The 23,693-nt window shown below is 32.4% G+C and overlaps 1 protein-coding gene across 2 annotated transcripts in view; it reads right to left on the bottom strand.

Annotated features, from left to right (window-relative positions):
- The window catches only part of LOC114326323 (poly(U)-binding-splicing factor half pint), a 93,163-nt gene that overhangs the window by 55,481 nt on the left and 13,989 nt on the right, over window positions 1–23,693 (bottom strand). The window lies entirely within an intron of this gene.

A 23,693-nucleotide genomic window follows, 5' to 3' on the forward strand; every position in this document is an offset into this window, starting at 1 on the left:
GGTATCTTTCAGTTAGACGACCCTAGAAGGATAGATGTTAAGCAGAGTATGTCTCAACAATTTACGTGATATTATGTTAAAGCAGCCGCAATGCAGCTTAGGACGAGGCCCCATCAGTTGCGATGTTTCAACATATCGACGGACGAGGGTGTTCTTAGATGGAGTGTCATCGCAAGGCAGGTGTGGCATACAATGCGTGGTTACGTTGCCACAACGCACTAACGAGGCGTTGCCCTTATAGTCAATAATATATGTACAATCTCTCTCTCCTATGGCGCTACAACCCAAGCCCGGCCCTGGATTCCCCTAGCATCCGCCTCCAAGTAACTCTGTCCGTGGCTGCTCTCCAGTTATCCATCCTCAATATCTTTAGTACTTGATGACCATAACTTTTAGTAATCTAAATAAAATCTCTTACGAAATATGTGGTCTAGGCGCCAGAGGGGTGTCCTTTTCAATTCTGATGGACAAACTCAACGGTTTCTTATGGATTTTTGGCTGCTGATTACGAATTTCGAGAGTGGATTTCGATCCGAGTGGTCAAAAAATTGTTATAAACAATTAAATTGTTTATAAAGCTCTCGCTCATAAACTAAAAGAGATAAAAAAAATGTTTCAAATAAAATTTGTTCCTTAATAAAAAACGAAGAAAATAGCGTTTACTAAAGTTAAATCCAACAATTAGAACTAAAGATATTGTAAAATTAGTTCACAATGAAAATTGCAAAATAAGTCGTTTTTAGCGAGTCGTTTTTGCAAAAAAAGGTCCTTTTAATAAGTTTTATTTTTCAAGCTTTATCGATCGTAACTCGGCTTCTACGCATGCAAATGAGCCCTAGAAGCTCTCATGTTAAATCTTAATTAATAGGCTTCCAAACAAAGTTTGTTAGATTACTTTATCTTCATTTGTTTTAAAGTTATACCCGTTTGAAGTTATAATTTTCTTAAAAAATTTGTACTTTCATTTTTTTAGAAGGGTTTTTAGTAAATTTGAGCAATAAACATTTATACTTTAATTAACATTAATAATAGAATAATTCAAAAGGAATATTTTGAGCTTAGGAAAGTGTTCGTAGGTTTATTTTTGGTTTTTTGCATCATAATAAAACTATTATAAAGTACTTTTTGAGGAAGCATTTTGTGATACTGACACGTTTGTATTAGTTAATTTCATTTTTACAAAATCCATTTATAGATTGCTTAGAGTTATCTATTCAAAAGAAACCTTAAACTAGCGGAAGAATTTTTGGTAAAGGTTCTGAATAACTCAGAAAATGTGAAAACTTTTGATGAATTACGCTTTTGTTTATATGACCATGAAGGCGTTTCTCTTGTTGAAGATATGCCACCAACATCAAACTCAATCCAATTGCATATAAAACGAGCATTTTATGTGGTGTACAGACAATTAACGTGCCTCGAAGATACTGCAAAAGAACTTGATCCACTTGTATATGGATTTCATATAGATAACGAAACTCTGAAGCCCCAAAAAGTTTTAATTTTAATGCCTTCAAGATCAGATTTAGTACTACCATAAATATGTCTGTAAAAATTGCTCTAAGAACTTATGCAGATGTAAAAAAGCTGAGATTCCCTATATATCTCGATGCAGATGTATGAAAGAAAATGTTTGTAAAAATAGTAATAATAAATAATATCAACTTACTTTTTAGTTATATTTCTGAAATATTTGTTTTTAATGTTTTTTTTTCTCATTTAGTACAAAAAATAGAAGACAAAGTAAATAGAATGAAAGGTGATACTGTGTACAATATGGTGATTTAATTATAAGAATTATATGATAAAATTTTATTAGGATCTTCAAAAATGAAAAATGAAGATAACGTAATATATACATACAAATTATAATTTGCATCGAGAAGTTAGCGCGTGAACCTTTACGCTGTGAGTCGATCTTGCATCTCAGGGCGCGCTATTAAAATATTGATATCTTGGCCAAAAATAAAGTTACGAACATTTTCGTAAGCTCACAATATTCCTTTTGAGTTTTTATCTCATTATTGTTAATTGAAGTATAAATGTCTATAGCTCAAATTTGCTTGAAACCCTTATAAACAAGTTAATGTACAATTTTTTCAAGAAAATTATAACTTCAAAAGGGTATAACTTTAAAACAAATAAAGATAAAGCAATCTAACAAACTTTGTTTGGAAGCCTCTTAATTAAGCTTTAAAATGAGACCTTCTAAGGCTGATTCGCATGCGTAGAAGCCGAGTTACGATCGATAAAGCTTCGACAAATACTTATTTTGCAATTTGCAATTTTTATTGTGCACTAATTTTACAATATCTTGAGTTCTAATTGTTGGATTTAAGTTTAGTAAACGTTTTTTTCTGAGATTTTTATTAAGAAATCAATTTTATTTGAAACATTTTTTTTATCTCTTTTAGTTTATGAGCCAGAGCCTTATAAACAATTAAATTGTTTATAACAATTTTTTGACCACTCAGATCGAAATCCACCCTCGAAATTCGTAATCAGCAGCCAAAAATCCATAAGAAACCGTTGAGTTTGTCCATCAGAATTGAAAAGGACACGGTGACCTCTATTTGGCGCCTAGACTAATGTGCAATTTCACCGAATAGACTTTAATGCTGGACGTGTTTCGATTTCATACCTGTTATTTATAAATTTTTAAGACGGCGAGTCTATGTTTTTACACTAAATTCAAATAAGACATGCAGTGCATGTAAATAAAGATTACAGTTGTTAAAGGTACTCAAAACGTACCTACTCGTTCCATAATAACAGTATATTATTAACATCACGTTATCACTTTGTCTCTTTTCTCGATTATTAGATTTTATTGTTAGTGTAGAAACAAAGGTTGAACTTAGCAAACTCGACACAAGTCCGGTTTTATTTTTTCTGTTATATCAAGGAGTGCTTATTATGAGCCTTACTATTTCTTAAAAGATTACCCCCCGGAATACTCATTTTCATCCATTTAAAGGGGGTACTTTGTGGTTTTTGCGAAACGTAGCCCTTCCTGTACGTTTTTGCAAAAAATTCCTTAATAGAAATATGAAGAGGACTATATTTCCTACAATTTATTCCGCGACAGCATATGTCTATCACCCACCATTTAACGGGGTTGGCGCCCCAAAGTTGACAAGTTTTTAAAAAAGGTGTTTTAGGAAAACAATTATTTTTCCCTAACTGTAATAGGAATCAAGAAGAAATCCTGCAGCAATTAATCACAAATAAGTGGCTGATTTTTTGGTGTAGGTTTCATTTAAGGGCAGTTGCCCATTTTTATATTACAAGCTGTTAACTTTTAAAAAATCCCTTTTTTACCATCTGAACCGCTTATGCTAGCGTAAAAAAACTTTCAGTGATTACCCATATACAAGTGTTATTTACAAATTTGTATAATGCATCCCTATATCTTCCCCGGAACCACCCAAAAAAAGGAGAATTAATAAAGAGAATATGCAAAAATCGATTTTGGGCCACCACTGTAGCTTTAGGGTACAAAGAAAGTAAAATATGCATAGGTCATAATGTGTAGCAGGCAGTGTGTTCTTTTATTTGCCATAAGTAACAAAAAGTGGAGCCCGTCAAAGCATTTTTGAGGTTTACGGCGCCACTGTGCCGTAACGGTTGCTTATACGAAAAAAATGCATATCACCTTATTTGTAGAGAAAATAGTGGTCTTTAATTCTGTGTAAGTTTTGTTTCAAAAAAATGCGTACGTAATAAGAAAATCGTAAAAACATGCTCGCCAAACTTATTTTCAGGGATAGCTGGTTTCCGCAGGGATTGCAGTAACCATATATTTTATATTTATGAAAAGCCCTATTGATGATGGAGTATAGGCCCATATGTGTCAAAAAGCGAATTTTTTTTTCTTTTTCAACCCCCGTTTTATTTTTTTTTGGCTACAGCGCCAGCATTGGCACCAGGAAATCGCTTTTGGTGTCCATGCATGGGTAATAAGAACGTGCACAAAATAATATTATGCAGCATTTTAATATATGTGTATGTGTGTGAAGGATTCCAAGAAAACCACCTTTTTTATTAATTCTCCTTTTTTGGGATGGTTCAGGGGAAAATATGGGGGTGCATTATACAAATTTGTAAATAACACTTGTATTTACAGGGGTAGCCGCTGAAAGTTTTTTTACGCTAGCATAAGCGGTTCAGATATAAAAAGGGTTTTTTTAAAAGTTAACACCTTGTAATTAAAAAATGGGAAATTGCCCTTAAATGAAACCTACACCAAAAAATCAGCCACTTATTTGTGACTAATTGCAGCAGGGTTTCTTCTCGATTCCTTTTACAGTTACGGAAAAATAATTTTTTTCCTAAAACATATTTTTTTAAAACTTGTCAACTTTGGGGAGCCAACCCCGCTAAACGGTGGGTGATAGACATATGCTGTCGCAGAATAAATTGTAGGAAATATAGTCCTCTTCATATTTCTATTAAGGAATTTTTTGCAAAAACGTACAAGAAGGGCTACGTTTCGCAAAAACCACAAATTACCCCCTTTAAAGGAATGAAAATGGGTGTTTCGGGGCGAAATTTTTTAAGAAAAAGTTAGTCTCATAATAAACACCCCTTGATATACAAGAAAAAAAATAATTCAATAATTTACGCGATTATACAAGTACTGTTATCCAAAGTACACTGCATGTCTCATGCGAATAAACTTGTAGTTAATATCGATAATTGTTATTGTTTATAAATAACTTTTAACTATTGCACTTATCACAACAACTAGATATTAAATGAGTTTTTAAAAAAAATATACACTCACGGACAAAAATATTGCATATTTTGAAATTGTGTGAAATACAATTTTTAGTGCTGCCCACAGTGTCATAGGAATAGGATTTCTTTTCTGAATGTGATGTTTTATTGTATCCCATTAAATTAAATATAATATGGGCTATATTATGGTGGTCAATATGATTTTTAGATTGAATCTCATCAAGGTAAGTAGGTATTCACTATTCTACCGAGATGAAGACCTACGTCATGATGCATTAACACGAATTTGTTATTCAATATGGCTGACAAATGGTGATCTTCTAAAATGTTTTTAATGTACCTACATATCAGCTGTCATTCATCCAATCACCTCCACAAGTTCGGTATCTCCTTTCCAAGAAATACCACTCCATGTAGCACTATGCCGCCACCACCAAAATTAACACTCTGTATGAGGTTACATCTGGCATAGCGTTCATCATATGGAAGCAAGATTTACAAAACGTCGTCTATAGAAGAATTGGCCAACAGTATGCCAGTTGTAACCTCACACAGAGCGTTAGTTTTGGTGGTGGCAGCGTAGTGCTATGGAGTGGTATTGCTTTGAAAGGACATACCGAACACATGGAGGTGATTAGGCGAATGCCAACTGATATGTACTATTGTGTTTTCAATTTATCAATCAAAGGCAAAATGAAAATTAAATTAAAATTTTTTTAAATAACGAGGGCACATAAATTTAATACACCCTGTATATTGATCTGTAAATATTTATTAGAATTTAGTTTGGATGTAAGTAGATTTCTCTTTTAATGAGCTTTCCGATGAACCATTAAAGACTTTTGTGAATAATTAAAGTGAAAAGGACGATGTATTTAGTTTTAAAATGTTAAAAGATTGTTTATTACGGGAACTATAGAATCTACAGGTAGAGGTAATTATCATTTTTAGAAAAATGGTTTAAAAGAAAGTTTGGAATTTTAATATCTTTGTTTCAACCCGAGTAAATGTTGTAGGGTTCCCCGAAAGTAATTAGGATGGTTGGAATAATTTTGAAAATGACTGTTTGTTTGTCGAATGGAAAAGAGAAATGTTTCTGATTCTTGGCAAGTTGAAAGGGGAAAAGTGGTTTGAATGTTGAGTGAATTTGAAAAAGAAGGCATTATGTTTTGGCATCGCTGAGGAACAGTTCGACGTTTTCGTGGATAAGTAGTTAGCAAGTACCAGTGGTTGTTTGATAGTGGAGAATAGTGCTGAAAAGTGGAACGAGAGACAGATCAAATTGAGACGAAATACCTCTTTGGTTCTGTATTATTGTGAGAAGGAGAGCAGAGAATTTTTGGAGTTTGTGTGAATCGAGTACTGGTCAAAAGAGGCTTTGGCTCGTTGGAGAATTGGTGCTGGTATGCTGATAGTTTTGAAGCTGGAGAACGGAGAGGGCTTTGATGAGTAGCCTTTAACATAGTCAACGAGGGAGAGCTGTTTTTGGGTCACGAGAAGACATCAGAGTGAGTGAAGAAAAAGGTCAGTCAACTTATGTGAAAGATATTTTTATGTTCGGAAACTAAAATTTTGAGTAAAAAGCAAATGAATTAAAATTCCAATATTTCTAAAAGTAAATAAGAAGTATAGCTAATCTTGCGAATACATAAATTTGTTTTGTTTAGTTTGTTTTACCAAAGTCACCGGGAACAAACCGATAAATTGTTTTTTTTTAACTATAATAAATTTAAGTGGTAAAAATTTCATTCGGACATCTGTGTCCACAGGTTTTAGATTTGATAGATTTTAGAGTATTGATTTTGATAAATAAAAGACAATTCTGTATGTTTATTTTAATATTTTGCTTTATTTATTTTCCCTATTTTATCCCGATTAGGATCAACTAAGAGATACTGAACCCACGAGAGAAGATAAGTATAACGTGAGATAATTTAGATTTTTTTTAATAGTATAAAAAGGCACCCTGAGATCTTTTATTCATTTTTATGTATGATTTGCGACAATTAAATAATTAATCAAATAAATAATAATTAATATAAAATTAATAAGAAGCAGATCATAACAGTACATTAAAAACATTTAAGTGGATCATTGGATATGACATATTGGTGCTAATGCACGTCTTCATGTCGCTAGCATAGTGAAGACACCTTGATGAGATTCAATTTAAAAATTATACTAGCCAGCATAAAGCTCAGATCAGATATAAATCTGATTAGAGCATTTATTTGATACTTTTCGGAAAAGAAATTCTATTACTGTGATACAGGGGGGCTAAGGATAACAACACAAAAAATTTAATTCCATATGCATATGCAATATTTTTGTCCGTAAGTATATTATTGTAAGATCTAATGCACAATGGGAATATTGTACACAGATCAGCGCACGATTATGCAGACTAGGTACTAATTTTTTTAAATTTTATTTTAGACGCTTACGAAATTCCTAAAGCCAGGTAGAGGAATAAGGGGCTTGTTGTAACAGGGGTAAGTAGTAACACGGATTTTTCGTAGGTTATTTAACCGTTTTTAACTAATTTAGCTGACTCAATCTTATTCTCTTATCGCCCTGCAAATGACACCGTCTAGCCAGCCATCCTCCGATAGTTGCAAATAGTAGTTTTGTGCATGTGCTTCATTTTGGATGCGGTAATTTAAAATTTGACTTTCATAAAATTTTGGTTATCGCTATTGTTTTAAACGGAAATGAATCTTTCGGTGTTCATTTCTTTTCTAAATTTAGTTATACTTTGATGTTGCTTAACGATTTTACGATTATCAAGATATTTTTAAAGTTATTTTAATAAATATACAAATGTGTGCTACGGGGTATGTTGTAACAAAACGTTGGGGCTTGTTGTAACATGCTACACATTCGCTGAATCTTACTAAATTTACGATCTACAATATAAAAACGTATTATTTAGTTTAGTAACAGTCCAGAACGAGACAACATAAAAGAAAATCAGAAAGGGCAACTCAAAGCCAGGAGTCTACGAGTTAGGTTCAGCGGAAATTTTAGATAATCAATGTAGCATAATAAAGCAAGCAAGTAAAACAGCACGGACTGTGTCATGTATCTTTATAACGATATAGAAAAAAAGAAAAACATTTAAAGAGTCTACAAGTGGAATGTACTAAACCAGGGATAGTTTTTACAGCCGAAGAAGAAATTAAAATGGCTTCGTATATTCTGAAGTGCACCTAAGTATATTTTGGACTAATTCCCATGAAGATGCGAAAACTGCCTTACCAATATGCTGTGAAACTCAGTGCTAAGCAACTTCCTTCTTCTTGTTATCAAAATTATACAGTTGGTCTAGATTGGGTCCAAAATTTTATGCGTAGAAATCTACATTTATATTTGACCAACGGTCTACAGGACCAACGTTGGTATTTTCTTCGAAATATTTCAAAAAAACGAATTTTCGTAATGTTACAACCTGCCCCAATAGATGTTACAATTAGCCCCAAGCGCGGGGTAAGTTGTAACAATACACTTTTTTTGGTAAAATGCTAGTTGATTAAAAAATAACAGTCTTCTTAACTTTTCTTCAGTTCAATTTTATTCAGAAAGAGTTAATCTAGAGTTTAGTGATAATTGGGAAAATAGCTGTCAAGATATATTTGATTTTATGAAAATTGTTACAACTAGCCCCCTGCTCTCCTACACATATGCGAGCCGAACCGTATGCGAACGCTATATTCGTATAATTCAGGCGAGCTGTTCGTTTGTCGCTCGTCACGAACTACGGCCTATCGGTTTTTGGGACGACGAACACAGTCCCAAAAACCGACAGGCCGTGGTTCGACGAATGAACAGCTCGTAAGCGGACGAAAAGGATATTAGCAGTTCAATTTGGACGGCATATGCAGCGATATTGTCTCGTCGAATCGAGCTTGTGTGAATGACGTGTTCCTCGAGATAAGAAACGTGCGAAACGCAATGTAATCAATTTTTATTATATAGTTGATGTAACAAATAATTGCTGTCTTTAATTACATTTAGAAAGTGCCTTTCCGAGCTAAAATTACAAATTAAAGGAATCATTAACATCAAATTTCGCACAAGTTGGTTCGTCGCTTTCTATAGATGAGCTCGCTGTAAATACATTGTCAACCTGTATGCGAGTAGTTCGCAAACCATTCGGCTCCCATTTGTGTACCCGGCTTAAGACAGAAACATATTCAGCCGAAATTTTTCGAAAAGCCTTAGAAACAATTGCCAATAACGGCAAAAAATCAAGGAAGCTGGTAGACTGTTTATGGTACCGGATTCAACCCTTAGAAAATATGCTTTTACTACCACGTTTACTCATAAGTGGACAAAATAGAGAAAGAATTAACAAAAATAAATTTTGTTGAAGCAACAAAAAGTTAGTGAGATTTCTTTTCAATGGCGATTTTGGTGAACTTCAAATCCAAGCTTACTGGAAGCTATTGGACGATATAGGAATAACCTTTTATTGCGTCAATACATCTAGAGGAGAGGAGGGTATTATGCAAAAGTCGGGAAATATGGAATACCGAGTTTACAACTCTGTAAGGTGTTACTATCGTGTGAAAATACCATGAATTACCGAATATACTCCCGTTATGTTATGCAGCCAGAGCTGACCTGCTTGTTGTTGCTGTACAAAGCGCTACAGAAAAAAATTTGTTTTACGACCTTCAAAAGTTTTTGCAGGTCATTTTTTAAACATTTTAATCTACTACTAGATATACCTACATTTGATTCAAACATTAAGGTTTATCGTAATGTAAAGTAAAAGAAGTGTAGTTTTGCATAGCTTGTACGTTTGTTAGCTGATAGTGTTTTGTCCATCAGTTTAAAGGTTATTTTTCCAAGATGGCGTGTCGGTTATTATGGTATTTCTAGAAGAATGGCTAAAGAACCAGAAAACAAAGACTCTGAATGTATCTTCTATAATGGAAAATTCTTCGAAGATAAACGAGCAGAGATTTGGATTCAATGCTTAAACTGTTTTTTTTTTGTGAGCCCACCTTGACTGTACCGGAACAGAAAAAGATGATTATGTGCGATTTTTGTAAATAGAGTAGAGGCAGTAATGATTAGCATATAATTTTAAAAATATGGTTTTTATAGTTGAAAATATTTCTTTTCAGTTAATGTTTTATGAACTCTAATTTTTTTTCAATGATTATAACATGTATTCCATATTACCCGACTATTTCATATTAACCTCCATTTGTAACTTTTTTTTGTAATAAATATTTTAACAAAAACGAAATTAATATTTCATTTCTTACAAGTGATAGTTCATTGCAATAAGTTGTAGTATGGAGTCATGATGATTTTGGGAATTTTTATTCAAAAAAGAATAGTTTATTTTTAAAAATGTAAATGGTGTTCCATAATACCCTCCTCTCCTCTACAGTGTACCCTTGAACCCTCTACTTCAGCGTTTCCCAACCGGCGGGTCGCGACGTGGCTCTTACAGTAGCTGAGTGACGTACAGAGTACATAATTGAGTATCATCATGGGTAAGGGATAGGTCGCGAATATGACAAAACATCAGAAGGTGGGTCGCCAGACATAAAAGCTTGGGAACCATTGCTCTACTTTCACAAATTTTATTGTTAACCAAATTATTTTTTGGTTTAACTCCAATTGGATTTAGACGACCAGTCTTTCGATAAGCTGAAGAAAACAATATACTCTACAATTTTAATAGATACCAGAGATTAGCTGTATGGTTTTGTAAAGACTTTGAGACTTTGAAATCAAACTTAAGATTCTAAAGGACGATAAAGAAGGATTTATACCAACATTGAAACAATTATGGACAAATTAAACTTTCAACCTCGCAGGATTTTTAACATCGACGAGATCGGAACTTCTTCTTTAAGTGCCATCTGCGCGATGAAGGTTGGCAATCATAAATGCTATTTTGACCTTCGAGGCAGCTGCTCTGAACAGTTACCTTGAGCTGCAACTAAACCATTCTCTCAGGTTCTTCAACCAGGAAACGTGTCTCCTTCCTACGCTTCTCCTACCCTCCATTTTTCCTTACGAGTCTCGAGATGTATTTTTCGCCTCTCATCACATGTCCGAGATGCTGCAATTTCCTTTCTTTTATTGTGTTTTCAATTTCCCTTTCTCTCTGCCAATTCTCCTTAACACTTCTATATTCGTGACTCTATCTACTCATGAAATCCTTAACATACTTCTAAATGTCCACATTTCAAACGCGTTAAGTCGATTTATTACATTTCGATTTAATGTCCATGATTCTGCTCCATAGTAAAGCACACTGCGTACTGTGTACCTACATAACATTTCATTGAGATCGGAACTGTTCAGGCTAAATTCCCAAAAGTTTATAGACAAAACGGGCAAAAAAAGTGGGTGCTGTCATTTCTGATGAAAGACTAAACCATAACAGGGTCTTTTGCACTAGAGCTGCGGATAATTCGAAACTTCTCGAAAAACGGTTGGGTTAATTCAAAGATCGCGTTGTTTTTTTTTGTTTACAAACTTTCACCTTTTGTGGAGATTTCAAAGCCTTCTGTAGCTGATTCCGTTCTTTTGATATTGGATAACCACTCGAGTCATATATCAATTGGTGCCTATGATTTTTTCAGAGATAATTAATGTGCTATGGTTTCATTAACAATGTCCTTTATAGAGATTATGAAATTTACTTATCCACTTCTGGGCATAAAATAACTGAATATGATGTGACTGAACAAAGGTGTCTGGATTCCGCTTTCCTGGAATTCTCACGTTAAATCCAGTTAATCTAACGTACAAGCTCCATTTTCATCTTCAATCAGAACTGAGGTGCTGCATGAACTCTAACTGGATTGTACACTTGATTCCAAATAATTTCAACCAAAAAGAACATCTACAGATTATAGGGATAACTCTTTCCTAACTATAGCTCCATACCAAAAGAAATTACACCAAGCATCAAAATTAACGCACCACCTTAAAAATGGAACATTTTTGATGTCTTGTATTTCCTAAACCTGTTGTCCCATTTTAGTGATTTTTTAGTATGTTATAGCTTTATTCTTCAATAATATCGATGTAATAATATTGTTGCTAAACAGATAAGTGTCATTGTATACCAGGTGTAACAATGATAGTGTGTTTTTCCTCAAGTTCGGAACACCCTATGGAATATTCTTGCGAATATAAAATATTGAAATTAAAACTTAACTGTAGCTTTAGGCTTTCTTAACATTATGCTTTTTGATTCATTCGCTTATGTTGGATAATAAAAAAGTTAGGTACTTTAATAACTAGCAACGTTCTTCATCAATACAGGGTGTTTCTAAATAAGTGCGACAAACTTTAAGGAGTAATTCTGCATGAAAAAATAATGACCGTTTGCTTTATAAACATATGTCCACAAATGCTTCGTTTCCGAGATAGGGGATGTTGAATTTTTTCTTACAAACTGACGATTTATTTATTACTCTAAAACTGGTTGAGATAAGAAAATGAAATTTGGTAGGTTTTAAGAGGTAGTTATTGCGCATTTTTTGGCATACAATTAAGAATTTTATATTCACCATTGGCGTGCATACGGGTCATATTACCCGAATCACCGACCTGAGTATATTATAATCATATGACCCGAGTCATATCACCAAAATCGAACAACAGGTTTCGGAAATACAAGACATCAAAAATGTCCCACTTTTAAGGTGGTGCGTTAATTTTGATGCTTGGTGTAATAAAGACATATCAGAAGCGGAAAACGAAAAGAATTTTGTTTTCTAATTCTTTCTGTGCAGGAAAAATTGGAAGGAAGATGTAAGAAAAAGAAAATCGAGGAAAGAAAATTTGAAGCTTAAAGGGAAACCAGAAAATTGTAAGAAGAGTTTGGATGATGACGCATTCAAAAAAAGCACGATAAAAAAGAAACAAAAGAGGAGCAACGCCAGGGTACTCTGATGAATTCAATAGATTCTGATTTGTGGGATATAATATGTCATCATGACGAATTGGTCGATATCGTCCTAAGTGCGAAAATATACCACTGCACACAATCATCGAACGCATTTGTCCAATATATTAGTCCAGGGCGCATCTGTATTGGGATGAACGTTGACAGGTGACTCATATTTTTTTGCAGAAATTGCTTGGAATTAATTCATATAATAATAATTGGGTTACCCTCCCACTAAAAAATGTCCGGAACATTGTTTAAATAATCAAAATGTCAAAAATTGAAAGAAAAATTCGATTATTTTCTTCGTTTTTTGATTATAACTTTTAAAGTACATATATATTCACTTTCAAGAAAAGTTGTACTAATATAAAAGTTGCGTAATTAAATTCCCTACAATATAGGATTAGTTACAAATTTTAAAAATTGTCACCCTTGTTGTAAAATAGCAATAATTGCGAAAAAAAACCACAAAAAAAACAACTATTTGCATTTTACGTTTTTCAACCATTTATGCTACACTTAGGACCTTCATATTTTACCCAGAAAAACTATATAATATAATAAAACAATACTGTAAATTTCATTAATATCGTTGCAATAGATTTTGCATTCCAGCTTTCGCAAAAAAATTCAGTTTTTCAAAATGTTGCAGGACTGAAAATAAAGCAGATAGCAAGTTGAATTTTTTTGCATATAGAAGAATACTGTAACTTTCATTTGGAATTTTTAAAATTAAAATCCATTAACTACCACGGCGCACAGTGGTTCCAAATGCTGAAAACGTGGTCATGAGGCGAAAAAAGGAGTCCCTATTTAGGGATTTTCATGTTTACAGTTGTTTTCTCATACTATCGTAGAGTCCTAATACACAGGTATGAAGATCAGACTGGATGTATTCTGGTTCACAACTCAGGAACAAGTGGGCTATGTCCGGGGTTATTTGGGCCGGCAGAGAAAGTGAAAAAGAACTTGTATATTGAAAACGCTGTAAAACGTTTTGTAGTTTATCAATTTTATCGCTGTAAAGCAGATTCTTCTTTTTTAAGTATGTAATAATATAAGATGTAACTTAAATCAACATTTATTAACAATAAATGCCTTAAATTTGTTAATGCATAAATAGTGAAAATATACTTGAAATAATTAAAAAATTGTAAAGATGCATTCCAAAAGTACAAAATTCTGCATAATTCTGCAATTAATGCTTATTAATCTTAAAATATATAGTAAGGAGATACAGAATCACTTTGGTTTAGCTGTCTATAACTGCCTATGCATTGCTGGCAGTTGTTTAAATACAAAATTGGGAAATGACGCATATTCATGATTCTGGCGATTGTTGAGTATGTATGGGCAGTTGTATATAAGTAATAGGTTCTGAATATTGTACTTTATAAAGAAAATGTATTGGTAATCAGCAGCTTCAAAAGTCACTTATAGTATAACATTTTAAACAAAAATGCGGCTAAAATAAAATTTTCGAACTTCTTTCGTCCATATTGGATCAGCCATTTTGTTAAAAAAAAAGTAATGTTAGATTTATAATCAGCTACCTTAACCTACCAAATTTGATAAAAAATTTTCCTTTTTGATTGATATTTTCAATTTCTTTCCGCCATGTTGGATCCGCCATTTTGTTTTTCAGAAAAAATAATGCCAGATTCGTAATCAGCGATGCCAAAAACCCTTAATAACGAAAGTAATTCCAAAATGTATAAACAATATACACTTTTAAAGGTTCATGACCACGTTTTCGGCATTTGGAACCACTGTGCGGCGTCAGGGATTTTTTTAAATAAACATTAATTTTTGGTGCTACGCGCAGGACAGCGGTGTTCGATCCACACAAGTCGGTTTCCACCAAAATTTCTTCCAATCTTTATCGAATGCATTATTTTCTTACACTATATTTTGTTTTATTTTAATATTTTAATTCCACAAAAATCAAACTACATAATTTGATTATTGTTTGTGAAATATTGTTTAAACAGTTGCATATGTTTAAGGACAGAGCATGTGTTTTTATTTTGCAATAAACAAATTTATTTATTTATATCGAAATGTACTAAAAATTCAAATGTATCAATCATTATCAAAGGTCATTGGAATGCCCAATCAGAGCAAACTATCCGCTGTCCTGCGCGTAGCACAAAAAAAATGTGTATTTAAAAAAATTCGTGACGCCGATAGTGGTTAACCGATTTTAATTTTGCAAATTGCAAATGAAAGGTACGGCATTCTTCTATAAACAAAAAAAAAATTAAACTTGCTGTCTGCTTTATATTCAGTCCTGTAAGATTTTGAAAAAATTAATTTTTTTTTGCGAAAGCTGGATTGCAAAATCTATTCAACCAATCTTAATCAAATTTACAGTATTGTTTTCTTATATCATAAAGTTTTTTTTTGGTAAACTATGAAGGTCCTAAGTGTAGCATAAATGGTTGAAAAACGTAAAATGCGAATACTTGTTTTTTTATCGTTTTTTTTCGCAATTATTGGTATTTTGCAACAAGGGTGAAAATTTTTAAAATCTTTAACGAATTCTATATTGTAGGAAATTTAATTGCGCAACTTTTATGTCAGTACAACTTTTCTCAGAAATGAATATATAAGTACTTTCAGTTATAATCAAAAAACGAAGAAAAAAATCGAATGTTTCCTTCATTTTTTGACATTTTGATTATTTAAACAATGTTCCGGACCTTTTTGAGTGGGAGGATAACTCAAATATTATTATATGAGTTATTTTCAAACAATTTCTGCAAAAAATATGAGCCACCTCTCAACGTCCAAATGTAACTAATATTTTTACAGATGCGCCCTGGTCTATATGGAGAAATGGACAAATGTCGCAAGGAACCATAGTAAAAATAAATACATATTTGCAAACCTTGATTTGATTTTTTATTTATATGTACACTTCTTTCATTATACAGAGTATACTTTAAAATTAGCCGCTTCAATGACATCAGCACACTTCGAAAGTGTTATCATAGTTTTGAAATACATAAAATAAAAATTGGTAAAGTGATATTGAACATTCCAAGAAAAAACAATTCGTATATTCTCATTGAGATCGGTATCGATACATGTCGCAAGAATCAGTATCGCGATACAAATGTCATAGTGTAGCTATTTGGCTGTCTCAGTGTCACAACTCTCTATCTTTGTCTGTATCACTGTCGTGAAATAGATACAAATCTCTTGATAAGTGTATCGCAACTTGTCGCGATTAATGTTAGTCCAGAGTAATAAGGATTTTCTCGGGACACTCAAAGATCCAGGTAGCTGACTACTTTTTTAGTTATTGTAGACCTATAGAAAGAAAACATACCTGTTTCCTGCCTAGAGTTCGCGTCCGTTTTTTAATTATTAATAATTTAGTGCAAAAATCGCGATTTTTTGCACTCCATTCAAAAGCTAAATAGTTGATGAGTGAAAATCGTTATTTATTAATAACTTTTACTAAAACTACCTTAGAACTTTAGTGTTTCACCCAAAGTTGGGTATTGGCGTACTTAACAAACCTTCAAAATTTGAGACCGATCCATTACTTAGTTTAAAAGTTATTCTATTTGTTTATCCCAGAGACCTTTATTTTGCAATAACATAAGACAGAAAATAATGAAGTTAAGGCAATTATCCGTATGTCAAATGAAAGTAGAAAAGTGATACTATCAAAATGTACTAAAAAAGATAAAAAAATAATTAATATAGTCAAAAATCCTAATGCCAAATTTTTGAAATTTTGTAGTTTATAAACATTTAGAACCACTTTAAAAATGTTGTCTGTAGAAACAATATTTTTATATATTCGAAAAGATAGTATTTTAACACGAATTTAAAAAAATTAGCCTGGGTTCATTTGGGACAAAGTTAGTCATATGTATTTTTTAATTCACAGCTAATTTGTTTATAATAATTAAGGAATCTCATTAATGCCATTTTAAAGAATGGGATTTGTATTTTTTCTTAAAAAAATTGCACAAACATTGTACCTTCACAGCAAACGATTACTAGGGGGAACCTACGAATCCACTGAGTTAAAATACCGAAAAAGCAATTTCAAACGAATATAATTTTCTGTATCTCCGGATCAACTCAATGGATTTTGATCTTTCCTTTTTTAATTGGTATGTAATTTCTACGTACATTACAAATATGCAATTTGTTTATAAATTTACTAATTAATAAACAGTCTAATTTGTAACAATTCTTATTTTTTTTACAAAAATCTATTTTTTTAATCATAGTATCATTAATGATCATAGAAAAAGTTAAAGTACACTTTAATAAATAAATGATTTTTATTAGATAATAATTCTTTATTGAAGATAATTTATTTATTAAAGTACACCTTAACTTTTTCTATGATTAATAACGATGGTATGATTTAAATCATGGATTTTTGGGAAAAATATTTTTTCAAAAATTGTTTATACAAATTAGACTGTTTATTAATTAATAAATGTCTAGACAAATTGCGTATTTGTAATGTACAGAAAAATTACATACAAATTAGAAAAAGAACGATCAAAATATATTCAGTAGAATCCGAGATATAGAAAATGATAGTAGTTTTAAGTTGCCTTTTTTAGTTTTTGAACTCTGCATTTGTCTGCTCCCAGCTCCCCCTTCACTTACCACGACTAGTCACCAATTGAACTACATTTTTAAAAATTCGTGTAAAATACCAGCTTTTCTAATATGTAAAATGATTTTTTCTACGTACAATATTTTTAAAGTTATTCTAAATGTTTATAAACTACAAAATCTCTCAAATTTGGCATTAGGTTTTTGACTAATTATTAGATAATTGTTTTATCTTTTTTTAGTACATTTTGATGGCATCAGTTTTCTACTTTCATTTGGCATACGCAGAATTGCCCCATCTTCATTATTTTATGTCTTTTGTTATTGCAAAATAAAGGTCTCTGGGATAAACAATTAGAATAACTCTTAAACTAATTAATGGATCGGTCTCAAATTTTGAGGGTTTGTGAAGTACCCCAATACCCAACTTTGGGTGAAACACTAAAGTTCTAAGGTAGTTTTAGTAAAAGTTATTAACAAATAACGACGTTCACTTATTTTGCAGTTTGCGAAGCAACAAATTAACTTTTGAACTTTCAAAAATCGGCATTTTGAAGGTTTTTTAATGTTCTAAAAAACTGAATTTTGTAATTTTATGTCAACTATTTAGCTTTTTAATGGGGTGCAAAAAATCGAAAAAAATCGCGATTTTTGCACTAAATTGTTAATAATTAAAAAACGTACGCGAACTCTAGACAGGAAACAGGTAGGTTTTCTTCCTATAGGTCTACAATAACTAAAAAAGTAGTCAGCTACCTGGATCTTTCGAGTGTCCCGAACGTGGTAGCTTATTACCTTGGAGTATGTATCGATAACGATCTCAACCTTGATTTTTTTGGAAATGTCAATGCGTTATAGATTGTCGGATTTCCGACGAAGTTCAACCACGATTTTATCCCTTGAGTACTGAAAAATGAAATCAAGGCAAGTAAAATATGTGAAAACTGTGTTTCCCCCAATTTCTACAGGAAAATTCTTCTGTAAAGAAAATCGCATGTGCTGCGACGATTTTATTCCTTATGCCATTTTACGAATCGAGTACTCGTATAGATTGTGTTTAAAAATCTTGACATTTTGGCTCTGTTGCACTAAGTGTGTTGATTACGAGCTAAACATGAAATTTTAATATGTAGCTCATTGTCCGTGATTTTCTTTCATGCTACTTGAAAGTTTGTTAGTTTTCTCGATAAAGAACCTGCAAAAAAGGCATAAAGGTGTGAAAACGAACCCGGTTAACTCTAAATTTTCTTTTTTGTTGTCTCATTGTTTTTTAAGTACATAAAAAGGCATAAGGGATAAAATCGTGGTTCAACTTCGTATTGACCCCTGACGGTCTACTAGTGACAACTAAAAGAAACTTCTTGGGGTAATTCTTGTGCTGAATACTTCAGTAGTTAGTTGTTTTAGATTATCTTGAGACTTATTTTTTTTTCTTACGGTTTAAATACACTAACTCCATTCTTTCGATATAGTTTCCTGGTGGTGGTATTCACATTTACTTAGGCATCATTCAATTTTTTTAATCGGGAAAAATAATTTCATATTTGAAATAGCAACCCCAAATTAGTTTGTGCTTGTAAAAATAAATACACCAAATTTTTTGTCCCCCGGTGCTATTTGTAGAGGTCCGTGAAGTCTCTTCTATAAAACATTCTTTTAAATGCTGAAGAGGGATTGGACAAGTTGATAGTGTGAATAACACAGGTCAACAAAATTTGAACAAGATTCGAAACGAAAGATCAGAAAATACTTTCGGTTTTTTGTGCGCTGAATCAGAGATCCAAATTAGCTCTGGTTTCTAAGATATCCTAACTTAAAGTGCAAAAATAACAATTTGGTGGGTATTTTATAAAATTCTACTGTCTACAGTGACAGTTGTCATACTCCTCTGATACGTCTTAAGGTGGGAAACTATGTATGTAATGTAATGTTAATTTATACGTTTATAAGGATTATTTCCATCTCCACTAGTTTCATCTCTTTTTGTTTCGCAATGTATTAAGTTTTCCATCTTTAGCGCTATTTTGCCGGTTATTAGCACGCTCATCACTGTAGGTACACGAGCGCATGCCGTATCCATTGGATCAGTTACACGGATCACTGAGTATAGTCGGTTCGCTAAACTCAGACACAACTTTCTAGTGATTTTAGTAAGTAATTTTGCCAATTTAATAAAATTGGCAAAAAATAATTACTAAATAGCTAGTAATTTTGCCAAAATTGGCCAAAAACAAAAAAATTACCTACTAAAATCACTAGCCAATTGTGTCTGAGTTTAGCGAACCAACTATATCAACGTAATGGATACGTACCTTAAGGGTAAGGTGGATTAAGGCGGGTTTTCACTTGTCAGTTTCGCTGACGCAGCCTAACTGATTCAGTGATACTGAACAAATAATGAACATGAGAACACATTTTCATTTTAAATGATCAGTAGGTACATTGATACTTTCAGTTGAAGTGAAATCTAGTTCTATTTTTTATCATTTTTGACTGATCATGATCGCAAAATGAATAGAAATTAAAGCGTGAGAACATTCATTTTCGTGATTTGTTCAGTGTGGCAGGTTTTGAGATTGAGAGACATTTTGGAGCAATTTTAGCAGAATCTCTTGATATTTGTCTTTGTTCTTAGTGTACAACAATCAAAATCTTCCAAAGCTAATTTTTTCAGTATAGTTTCACTAGCACGCCATATATTTCTGCGAAATATCCAGGACCTGAGCCACCATTTACAACGTTTTGATTTCTTTTGATTCACTAGAATTAGAATATTCTGTAATTCATTTACTAATTATTGTAAGCAGACTTCGCGAAGAGCTGGTCTCAATTTTTTTAACCATTTATATTACCACGATATAAAATGTTTGAACTAACTAGCAAAACATGAAATGTGTGAATGCAAACGTCGCTTTTTATTTTTCATTATTAATGAATCAGTCAGACTGCGTCAGCGAAACTGACAAGTGAGAACCCGCCTTTAGCCCCGGCGCAAATTGAACCTAAGCGAGTCACAACCTGCGCCGGTGGGACGGGTGACCTGTGTAGTTATTTTTCTAGCGCACCGCATATTGAACACAAGCCAACCCGACCGTCGGCTGTCGCCGTAACGAATAGAGACGGGCAAAATCAGTGCGGACGTGTAACGGTTACTTTTGATACCGGTTCTCAGTGGTACTGAGTACAAATACTGATTACAAAATACTGATGTATCTGATCCTTGTTCTGAATTGAGTAGGCAACTAAAAAACGGTAGTTCCGTACTTGTAACTAGTAACGTTTTAAAAATATCTTACACGTCCCTAGTAGTCGTAGCGGTATGACTTTCGAAAACATCGAATTTGATCATAAGCGTGTGCATAAAAAGATATCTTACACTGAGTATTTTATTTCTACATACCTTTATAACAGCAAGCATAAGTTAATCACTGCATTGATTGTGATTGCAAAAACGGTTCGCATGTTCGCAAAAACAGTGCGGACATGTAACGGTTACTTTTGATACCGGTTCTAAGTGGTATTGATTACAAAATACTGATGTATCTGATCCTTGTATTTACTGAATTGAGTAGGCAACTTAAAATCGGTAGTTCCGTACTTGTAGCTAGTAACGTTTTAAAAATATCTTACACGTCCCTAGTAGTCGTAGCGGTATGACTTTCGAAAACATCGAATTTGATCATAAGCAGGTGCATAAAAAGATATCTTACACTGAGTATTTTATTTCTACATACTTTTATAATAACAAGCATAAGTTAAACTCTGCATTGATTGTGATTGCAAAAACGGTTCGCATGTTTTAAATAAGATTTTTGTTGATTATGTATTTTGCTAAAATATTAAATAACACAAAAAATACAATTCACAACCATCATTTAATTTTTAACGATAAACAAAAGTCTAATATGATGACAAGTTTGAAATTGATCGACTTTGTCGATAACAGTGTCATTAACAGATATTTTTAAATACCATGAATCATTTTCCAATGATTGTGTGGATTTAAGAAATACATACTAAACAATGTTTTTACCTGTATAGAGGAGATTATAATTATGACACATTATGGAACTCCTTATTTTTCAAATAATATGCTCTTGTAAACGCATAACTTTGATTTATTGCTAAACCTACATTAGATACGTCACAAGAAATTAAAAATAATTAACATGTACGTGCGTTAGTCCCCCTGTGATGTGTGAGGGTGGGTGGTTAGTTTGTTTAGCTCAACTGTGGCCGGGCCTTCAATTATATTTATATATAATTTTCATATTTCTTTACCAAAAAATTCAATAATTGTATCACGTATGTTACCTCAATGGATTTTCAGGTATAGTCGATTCGCTAATCTGAGACACAACTGTCTAGACTACAATCACAATAAAAATGCACTATATAGAAATAAACAAACGACGACACATTGAATGTTCGAGGAGCACTCCCAAATCATGATTTGGAAGTGCTCCTCGTGCTTGTTTATTTCTAGTGCATCTTTATTGTGATTGTAGTGTAGACAATTGCATCTCAGATTAGCGAATCGACTATATATACGCCAGTCAATGGAAGCAAGAATAGGATATTACCTCCGAATTCTATCCTAATGCATGGATTTTAATGAAATTTTGGGCCTAGACTCTACTTATCTCCTAATTCAAAGTCTACCCTATGCCGATGTGTGCTTTTATCTTGGGAGTGGTTCCCACCCCTTCTTAGGGGTGGAAAATTTTTTGGTTAAAATTACCACGAAATTTGCTAGAGAACCTAATTCTAAGCAAAAACGGGTCTATATATTTTTTTGAAAACTCAATACTTTTTGAGATATTCGTTAAAAATTGGCGATTTTCATTGAAACATCTTAATGTTGTTCTGAAGCTATTTCCTTGTGGCATTTTTATGATTAATTATTTATATGGGAAATAAGCCACAATTAAAATGAAAAAAATAATTTTATTAACGTTTCGACGCCCAAATCGGGTGCCGTTGTCAAAATACAAAATATTACTAAAATAAACTAAAGTGTTGTTGCTAAGCAAAAAAAATTCTTCTAATAATTTATTTAATCTCTCATTTATATTGGCAATTCAGACATATATTATACATTTTAAAGTAGAAGACTTTAAAATGATATTGCCAATATTTATGAGTTGCGTTCCTGGGACGACTTACTGAAAGATAGTTCATTCGATTACATGAAATTAACCCCAACTCAAGAATATCCGTCATAAAAAATTATAGCATGTGATATGTCTTTAAAAAGACAACCAAATGCAACGACAGTAAAATTCTCGCGTTAGAGACTTCATAGTAAATCACAAGGGAAAACCAGGAAAAACCCTGTGATACTATCCCGACATCGTAAGTATTTGGTCTTACATTAATTTACTCTCAAAAAATAATACCAAATTCTGACTTGTAACATGTTTAAATTATAAATAATATTAATAATACTAGATATATAAGTAATACTAAAATATAAAATATGTACTAACTCGATATTATTGAGCTAGTACATATTTTATATTTTAGTATTACTTATATATCTAGTATTATTAATATTATTTATAATTTAAACATGTTACAAGTCAGAATTTGGTATTATTTTTTGGGAGTAAATTAATGTAAGACCAAATACTTACGATGTCGGGATAGTATCACAGGGTTTTTCCTGGTTTTCCCTTGTGATTTACTATGAAGTCTCTAACGCGAGAATTTTACTGTCGTTGCATTTGGTTGTCTTTTTAAAGACATATCACATGCTATAATTTTTTATGACGGATATTCTTGAGTTGGGGTTAATTTCATGTAATCGAATGAACTATCTTTCAGTAAGTCGTCCCAGGAACGCAACTCATAAATATTGGCAATATCATTTTAAAGTCTTCTACTTTAAAATGTATAATATATGTCTGAATTGCCAATATAAATGAGTGAGATTAAATAAATTATTAGAAGAATTTTTTTTGCTTAGCAACAACACTTTAGTTTATTTTAGTAATATTTTGTATTTTGACAACGGCACCCGATTTGGGCGTCGAAACGTTAATAAAATTATTTTTTTCATTTTAATTGTGGCTTATTTCCCATATAAATAATTGAAACATCTTTTCGAACGGTTTTTGCGAATACCTTAAAAACTAAAAAAACTATATTTAACATTTTTGTAGGTTATAAAAAAATTAAGAGACACTTGCCTTCATAAATCTTCTAGTTATAATACAAAAAGAGATATGGTAGGTAAAAATAGTTTGTTTTTTGGTACATTCTCAAATTGGTGTATTCAACTTGAAATAACAGAGAAACGGTCGATTTTAGGTGTATAATGCTACTAATACCTTTTGTAGTGCTTGAAAGTACCTTTAAAATGAGCTATATTAAAGGTCCATTACATTAAAACTAAGCGAGATATGCTGCAAACAAAATTGATAACTAA

Source organism: Diabrotica virgifera, chromosome 6 (assembly GCF_917563875.1).
Source record: "Diabrotica virgifera virgifera chromosome 6, PGI_DIABVI_V3a".
In the NCBI taxonomy this organism is placed as follows: Eukaryota; Metazoa; Arthropoda; class Insecta; order Coleoptera; family Chrysomelidae; genus Diabrotica; species Diabrotica virgifera.